This window comes from Odontesthes bonariensis, chromosome 4, assembly GCF_027942865.1.
Source record: "Odontesthes bonariensis isolate fOdoBon6 chromosome 4, fOdoBon6.hap1, whole genome shotgun sequence".
NCBI classification, from domain to species: Eukaryota; Metazoa; Chordata; class Actinopteri; order Atheriniformes; family Atherinopsidae; genus Odontesthes; species Odontesthes bonariensis.
In genome coordinates, this window is record NC_134509.1 from 38,611,340 (window position 1) to 38,617,738 (window position 6,399).

Consider the following 6,399-nt stretch of genomic DNA (forward strand, 5'->3'; position numbering starts at 1 on the left):
TTCTGAGTCAGCAGATGTGGTTCCTAACGCATTGCCAGGTGATGTAACAGATCTGCAGAAGGAAGAATGGGGGATCTGACTATGTATAGTAATGCTGAGACTTGTTGCATCAAACTACGTGTTGAACAGAAAAAGATTCCACAAAATACTTAGCGAAATAAAATGTGAGTTTGAGAAGATGTGTGTGGTAAGGTGTGCTTATGATCTTATTGACATTCATCTGCTCTGTTGAAGTTATCATATGATCTAATGGTGTTTTTCCAGGACATAGTCTGGTACAGAACAATACGGTTCGATTTGGCACGGCTCTTCAATGCTTCGTTTCCCTTTACATCCGAATCCCCTCACTGTGGGTGGGATCCATTGTTTGTATCCACAGGGTATGAAGCTGTGGTGACACAGAAGAGACACACAACTTTGGCATGTGTGTATGCATGTGTGTGTGTATTGATTACATTGATTTAGCTGATGCTTGTATCCAAAGCAACTCACATGAGAGGACAATGGAGGAGTTTTTGCAAAGAGCTTTTTAGTCATGGACCCATTATGTGATCCATGAGCACAAATAAGATATTTATACTGTAAACTGTGTCCCAGACTCTCAAATGACTATATGTAACATTTAAGTGTGTCGATGTGTGCACTGCTATACAACTCACAGGTGATGATTCTTTCAGACCAATCACCAATCAATCTGCAGTGTTTTCAGGTCACTGGATAGTATTGGCTTAATTCTCTTGGAGCTTCGGCTGAGGTAATACCAAAAAAAACGGATATGATATAAGAATAAGAATAGGCAAGGCAAGGCAAGGCAATTTTATTTATAGAGCACAATTCATACACAGGGCAATTCAAAGTGCTTTACAGCTACATAAAATCACAAGAAGGCAATAAAACCATTAAAAAGGAATAAAAAAAATAAAAGAAAGAAATTAAAAAAGAAAGAAATTTAAAACCCATTAAAATAATCATTAATTAATTAAAAAGTGAAGAGTGCAGATAAAATACTTTCAGGTGTCATATGCACAGCTAAATAGAACTGTTTTCAGCCTGGATTTAAACATTGTCAGAGTTGAGGCCTGTCTCACATCTTCTGGAAGACTGTTCCAGATTTTAGGGGCATAAAACTGAAACGCAGCCTCACCTTGTTTAGTCCTGACTCTGGGCACCAGCAGGAGACCCCTCCCTGAGGTTCTCAGAGCCCGAGTTGGTTCATATGGCTCTAACATGTCAGAGATGTACTTTGGCGCTTGACCGTGAAGAGACTTGTACACAAGCAGAGCTGTTTTAAAGTCTATTCTCTGAGCGACAGGAAGCCAGTGCAGAGACCTGAGCACTGGACTAATATGCTCGTATTTCCTGGTTCTAGTCAGGACTCGAGCAGCTGCGTTCTGGATGTACTGCAGCTGTCTTATAGCCCGTTTAGAGAGCCCAGTGAGCAGGCCGTTACAGTAGTCTAACCTGCTGGAGACAAACGCATGGATCAGTCTTTCTAAGTCTGGTTTAGACACTATTCCTTTGATTCTGGCAATGTTTTTTAGATGGTAAAAAGCTGCTGATGTTACAGATTTAATGTGGCTGTTAAAGTTCAGGTCTGAGTCCAATATTACCCCGAGATTTCTAACTTGATAGTTAGGTTTTAGAGAGAGAGTCTCAAGGTGACTGATAACACTTTCTCTTTGTTTCTGTGGGCCACAGACAATGATTTCAGTTTTGTCTGAGTTTAGCTGGAGGAAATTGTTTTGCATCCACACACTGATCTGTTCGATGCAGCGACACAGTGTATCTACAGGCCCGTGTTCTCCTGCCGTCAGTGACACTTAGATCTGAGTGTCATCTGCATAGTTGTGGTAGGACACATTATAGCTGTGTATTAGCTGGCCTAGTGGAAGCATGTACAGATTGAACAATACGGGTCCCAGGATTGACCCCTGGGGAACCCCACAGGTCATAGCCATTTGGTCTGAGACACAGTTACCAATTTCAACAAAATATTTCCTGTACTCCAGATAGGACTTGAACCAGTTTAAAGCACGACCAGAGATTCCCACCCAGTCTTCTAACCTCTGTAATAAAATCGCATGGTCAACTGTGTCAAAGGCAGCACTGAGGTCCAGCAGAACTAAGACTGAGACTTTACTTGCATCTGTGTTCAGGCGGATGTCATTTGTCACCTTGATCAGAGCTGTCTCAGTGCTGTGGTGGGGCCTAAAGCCTGATTGGAAAGTATCAAAAGCATTGTTAGACAGGAGAAAGTCACTAAGCTGTTGGTATACAACTTTTTCTAGGACTTTGCCTAAGAATGGCAGGTTTGATATGGGCCGGTAGTTGTTCAGTACTGTGGCATCAAGATTGCTCTTCTTTAGAAGAGGCTTAATGACAGCAGTTTTTAAGGCCTTTGGAAATATTCCAGTCTGGAGTGAGATGTTGACTAGATGAGCAAGTTGTGGTAACAAACTGCTCAGCACAGACTTTAGGAATCTAGTGGGCAACTCATCAAGGCAGCACGTTAATGAACTCAGGCTGCGGCTACACGAAAACGTTTTTCACTGTAAACGATACTTTTTCTTATCGTTTGGCTGTCGCGGCCACACGGAGCCGGCGTTCCCACTACCCCAAAACGATAGTTTTTGAGAACGGGTTCCAGAGTGGGAAAGTTTGAAAACGAGGTCGTTTCGTTTCCATTATTACAGCGAAAACGTTTTTGCGTCAGTCAAACGTTGACGCTGTGAGACTTCTCTATTGTCTCACAGCGTGGCGTGACACAGTGGCGTGTGTACTGCATCGTTTCATCGTTTTCATCTGTTTTCGTCTGGACCTGAGTCTTTACAGCAGCGTTGCCGTGTGGTTGCAAGAATTTTCGTACCCGTTTTAAAAAAAAAACTTGTTTCGTTTCCGTGTAGCCGTAGCCTCAGACTGCAGATGATCTCTTCGACAATTTTGTAAGTAACAGGTGTGAAATGTGTCAGCTCTAGGTGTCTAGCTGGCTGCAGAGTAGTTATTTGTGTTGTGGAAATTATTGCATTTTTAATGCCTTGAACTTTGTCATTAAAGAATGTTGCAAACTCATTACACTTGGATGTAGAAATGAGTTCTAAAGGCAGTGAAACTGGAGGGTTTGTTAATCTGTTTACTGTAGCAAACAGGACACGAGAGTTGTTACTGCAGTTTTTGATGATTTCAGAAAAATAACTCTCCCTTGTTCTACGCAAAGTCTGGTTGAATACACATAGCTTTTCTTTGTAAGTCTCATAATGAATAAGAATTCCTTTATTCGTCCCACAGTGGAGAAAATCAGGTTACAGCAGCAGCAGCAAGAGATAAAAAATAAAATAAAATAAAAAAAAATAGTAAAAAAATTAAATAACAATATAAACACTATAAACAAACAAACAAACAAACAAACAAAAAAAAAATATATATATATATATATATACACAATGTTTTAATATACACAGTTGCACATTTAGAAATATATCTGGTTGATATATCATTGCACATAGTTAAACTGTTTCAGTCTTAAGGCTGAGTTATGCCTCTTTTAACTGCCCTTGCACTTGCGTCTTGCGGTTGTGTTGATGGCTCGAGACGTTTATGCTTCATTTTGCTTTGTCGGTGGTTGCGTGTGCTGCGTGGCGATTCACCGCCAGGACAGTAGGTGGAGCAGCGGGTTTTTTCAATGACAAGCCTACTACGATGAAAGGAAATTCATCGCCAGGAAATCCACCGACCTCTTCAGCAAGTCTCTCTTCGAGTGGATTCATGTTTCTTCTTCTTCTTCTTCTTCTTCTTCTTCTTCTTCTTCTTCTTCTTCTTCTTCTTCTTCTTCTTCTGCGTTTGAAAACATAGACATAATATGTCTATAACATGTCTATGTTTGAAAACAGCGGTCTTTTATTAGGGGATGAAACCGGAAAATGAACACGCCGCCGGATGTGATGTAGATAGTGACTTGCGCTCGTGTCTTGCGTGAAGTTTAGAAAATTGAGGTGACACACGCAAGCACGCAAGGGGGGGCTTGCAACCGCGCAAGGGCTTGCGTTGCGTCTTGCGTCACCGACCATAAAGCCTGGTTTATAGTCGGTAACGCAAGACGCAACGCAAGACGCAACGCAAGACGCAACGCAAGCCCTTGCGCGGTTGCAAGCCCCCCCTTGCGTGCTTGCGTGTGTCACCTCAATTTTCTAAACTTCACGCAAGACGCGAGCAGAGCTATAGAGTAGCCACTCTGGACGCAAGCACAAGCCACTATCTACGTCACATCCGGCGGTGTGTTCATCTTCCGGTTTCATCCCCTAATAAAAGACCGCTGTTTTCAAACGCCAAGGTAGAAAGCGAAGAAGAAGAAGAAGCATGAATCCCATAGACATAATATATATAATATATTATGCCTATGATGAATCCACTCGAAGAGAGACTTGCCGAAGAGGTCCTGGCGGTGAATTTCCTTTCATCGTAGTAGGCTTGTCATTGAAAAAACCCGCTGCTCCACCTACTGTCCTGGCGGTGAATCGCCACGCAGCACACGCAAGCGCCGGCAAAGCTAAATGAAGCATAAACGTCTCGAGCCATTAACACAAGCGTAAGACGCAAGCGCAAGGGCAGTTAAAAGAAGTATAACTCAGCCTTCTATCAGGCTTTAGTGTGTGTGGGGTCTACTGGGAGCCCTGCTGGGTCTACTGGGAGCCCTGCTGGGTCTACTGGGAGCACTGCTGGGTCTACTGGGAGCACTGCTGGTTATTGGGAGCACTGCTAGGTCTACTGGGAGCCCTGCTGGTTATTGGGAGCACTGCTGGTTATTGGGAGCACTGCTGGGTCTACTGGGAGCCCTGCTGGGTCTACTGGGAGCCCTGCTGGGTCTACTGGGAGCACTGCTGGTTATTGGGAGCACTGCTGGGTCTACTGGGAGCCCTGCTGGTTGTGAAGTCTGACAGCTGCAGGAAGGAAGGATCTGCGAAAGCGCTCCTTCACACACTTCAGGTGAAGCAGCTGAAGGAGCTCTCCAGAGCTGTTACTACTGCATGGGGTGGGAGTCATTCCCCATCATGGATGACAGCTTAGCCACCATCCTCCTCTCTCCTAACACCTCCACTGATTCAAGGGGGCATCCCAGGACAGAGCTGGCCTTCTTGATCACTTTATCAAGTCTCTTCCTGTCAGCCGTGGAGATGCTGCTCCCCCAGCAGACCTCTCCATAAAAGATGGCTGATGCCACCAGTGTCATAGAAGGTTTTTAGGAGTGCCCCCTGCACTCCAAAAGACCTGTCTCCCGAGCAGATAGTCTGCATCAATTATGTCGTCCTACTTATAAGGGAAAACTAAAAAATGAGCCATTCCAAACCGCACCGTCCCATCTAACAGAGAAGCACAATTGCAAAACTAAAGTGGACTAAAATATCTGAACTACAATCGATATGAAATAGCTGTATGATCAGGAATGACAGCCCAGAGAAAAAGTGTTTGAGAGCAATAAATCAACTTTATTGTGGAAAAGACTAAAGAAAGCACTGATGGTGACGCAAACCTAGGGATAAAGACCTGTGATACAGATAAAAGGCCAAATTTAGATGTGAGTTGACAGATACGAACATTTCAATAGTGAGTCAAGTTAAATCTAAAGAACAAACTGCAACTCATCTCTTCTATACGTTCTCAGATCTGTTCTCTCCCAGCTTTTCTTTAAACTTTCTACAAAGGCCCAGGTTTACTCCTGGATTTTAGGCTGCGGCTACACGGAAACGTTTTTCACTGTAAACGATACTTTTTCTTATCGTTTGGCTGTTGCGGCCACACGGAGCCGGCGTTCCCACTACCCCAAAACGATAGTTTTTGAAAACGGGTTCCAGAGTGGGAAAGTTTGAAAACGGCCTCGTTTCGTTTCCATTGTTACAGCTAAAACGTTTTTGCGTCAGTCACACGTTGACGCTGGGAGCCAATTTTAACACTTCTCTATTGTCTCACAGCGTGGCGTGACACAGTGGCGTGTGTACTGCATCGTTTCATCGTTTTCGTCTGGACAGCAGCGCGTTTCCGTGTGGTCGCAAGAATTTTCGAACCCGTTTTCAAAAAAAACCTCGTTTCGTTTTCGTGTAGCCGTAGCCTTAGTTACCTAGTGGACTGCTCTCCCAGAATTTCTTGCTCATAAAAGAGCTATTCTCTGACATCAGCCTTGGAGGTCCTTGGAAACGGACAAGAATCTCTGTACTGAGTGCTGTGCCAACATCCCCTTAAGCTGAGGCTATAACAATAAACTCAGGGTTCATCTGCCATATGAATTGAAATCCCATAAATGAGAACTGTACTGTTAATCAACAGTAAGTCAATATAGCAAGAAACGACACTTTTCCTTCTTTTTTTTGGTATTAAAGACCACTAATCAGTGGGAAATGAGTACATACT